A 2,493-nucleotide genomic window follows, 5' to 3' on the forward strand; every position below is an offset into this window, starting at 1 on the left:
GGCTATAATCACTTTAGAAATGGAAAGGGGTCAGGGTGGAAATGAACACATATAACTGAGGGCCATTTTGTATTTAATTTATGGCTTAAAAAATCATCACCTTATGGTCAGCCTTTAGTAATTAACTAAATTTTTATTATCATGCAAAACTCACTTCCGCACTGGTCACTGATGTATGTTCTCATCTGAAACCCAAACCCAAAATAAAACTGTAAATGCACTGATGTGAAAAATAGTCTGCTTTGATCTGCATTTATCCAGCTCCAACTGTTCTTTTCTCTGAAGGTGGATAGCATTTCCCACCATAAGTCCTTCAGGATGGTCCCAGATCATTGCGTTGCTGAGAGTAGCCAAGATTTCATAGATAATCATCCTCCAATATTGCTGTTATTGTGTACAGTGTTCTCCAGGCTCTGCTTATTTCCCTCTGCATCAGTTCATACAGATCTTTCCAGTTTTTTTCTGAAGTCATCTTGCTGATCATTTCTTAGAGCACAACAGTATTCCATCACCAACATGTACCACCATTTGTTCAGCCATTCCCCAATGGATGGGCATCCTTTCAAGTTCCAATTCTTTGCCAAATATTTAATTAAATTAAATTAAATTTGTAAAGATAAAATTAAAGTAGTAGTTGAAACACCACATCAGATAATAAGTACTCAGTAGTTCATACTAGCCCATCTCTACCTTCTAAAGATCTCTAATCTTCTGGCAGAGCCTCTGAGCATAGGGTTACCTCCATGCCAGCATGAATCATTAAGGTAGGACTTTTCCTCCCTGTCCTACTGTCTATATTCAAATACTCCTTCCATTTGAAGTTTGATAAGTAAGACATCCTCCTGAGTTTAAATATGCCCTCAGTCACTTATTGGCAATGGAGCCCAGGCAAGTTATTTAATCCTTGTTTGCCTCAGTTTCCTCATCTGTCAAATGAGCTGGAGAAGGAAATGGCAAACCACTCCAGTATCTCTGCCAAGAAAACTCCCAAGGAAGTTGAACAAAAACAAGAGCTGAATAAAAACAAAAATGACTTTCCTTGTTGATCCTTCTAATTAGTTCTAAAGCCTGTAAGGTCAATCAGTCAACAAGCATGTATTAAGCACCTCCTATGTGCCAGGCTCTGCACTAAGTATGGGGATTAAAAAAAAAATTTTTTTTAAGTCAAAAGGGACTAAAAAGAAAGACATCATGCAAACTACATACATTGGAGGCAATGCACTAGCATTACAGAACTCGGGCAGCTGCTAAATGACCTCTTTTCCTCACTGTCAGGGGGGTTGGCTAGATACCAACAGGAAATCCTGAAAAATGAAAACTTGTTTTTAGTATATTGGCCCTATTTTGCTTTTTTTTTTTTCCCAGAAAATCCTCTGTGCGTCCACCTCTGAATGATTATTTTTTCGTTTATTCCTTAAATATAGAGGGATTTGCCTTCAAGAGGGTAGAAGGAATTGGGGAGAAAGCAAGATGCAAACCTATGTCTCAGTTCAGCCCTGGGAATGTTCATCTTTGTGCATATTTTTCTTTCATTTTCTGCCATCGCTTTGAAGTCAAGGAGTTTGGTTTCAAATGCATTTATTGGCTGCTGACCAAAAAAATATGAATGGAGAATAAGAATAAGGAGGGAAGGAGAAGCTTAGAGTTCAATTAAATTTTTCTTTAAAAGGATAAAAGAAAAGAGCTCTGTTAGTTCTTGTTCTCTGCTTTATTATAGAAATATATTTTAGAAATGAAGATTTAGAGATAATTCTTAAAGAACCATTTGTCCATTAGGAATATAACAAGTAGGCTCCGGAAGCATAAGCTTTCAGAGCGCCCGGATAGCTCAGTCGGTAGAGCATCAGACTTTTAATCTGAGGGTCCAGGGTTCAAGTCCCTGTTCGGGCGTTGCGTTTTTTGCTTTTCTGGAACTTCTATTGATAATCACACAACTAATAGAAAAGATGTTCCAAATTTTGAGCTACCATGGAAGAAATCCTCTGGGAACTTTAGAGAATTGCCACCGTGTTACACCATCACGAGGAACGGCAGAATTTTGCATGGAGCATCGTAAACATGTACTCAAGTAAGTAGTTCTACTTCTCAAATTGCTTAATTTGAATAAAACGGAGACAGTTTAAAAAAAATAAAATGCAACGCCCGAACAGGGACTTGAACCCTGGACCCTCAGATTAAAAGTCTGATGCTCTACCGACTGAGCTATCCGGGCTCCTTGTGGAGAAGGGAGGCACTACCCTTTCTATAGAAAGCGGGAAGGTCGGTTTTTTTTTTTTTTTGCGTGTGTGTTTATGTATTTTTTCATTCCCCTGGATTTTGCAGCCCTTCCGCAAACAGTACGGAAAGGAATTAAAAGAGTGTAGGGACCCAGACGGAAGACGCTCGCCCCTCTCCCTTCGACCCCAGCCTAGAAGTTCATGCAGATTCCAGTGTTTTTAATTCCTCATTTGCCTACTTGGTCCTAGCATCTGTCAGGCAAACCACGTGTCCCGA

General features: G+C 39.2%; 2 non-coding genes across 2 annotated transcripts; one reads left to right on the forward strand and one right to left on the reverse strand.

The window, feature by feature from the left end:
* Nucleotides 1-1,817: 1,817 nt before the first annotated feature.
* Nucleotides 1,818-1,890, forward strand: TRNAK-UUU (transfer RNA lysine (anticodon UUU)). The gene has a single exon. It is a non-coding gene; the product is annotated as a tRNA-Lys (tRNA).
* A 249-nt stretch (nt 1,891-2,139) lies between these two features.
* On the reverse strand, nt 2,140-2,212 carry TRNAK-UUU (transfer RNA lysine (anticodon UUU)). The gene has a single exon. It is a non-coding gene; the product is annotated as a tRNA-Lys (tRNA).
* Between the last annotated feature and the right edge of the window lie 281 nt (nt 2,213-2,493).

The sequence above is a fragment of the Monodelphis domestica genome, chromosome 2 (assembly GCF_027887165.1).
Source record: "Monodelphis domestica isolate mMonDom1 chromosome 2, mMonDom1.pri, whole genome shotgun sequence".
Taxonomy (NCBI): domain Eukaryota; kingdom Metazoa; phylum Chordata; class Mammalia; order Didelphimorphia; family Didelphidae; genus Monodelphis; species Monodelphis domestica.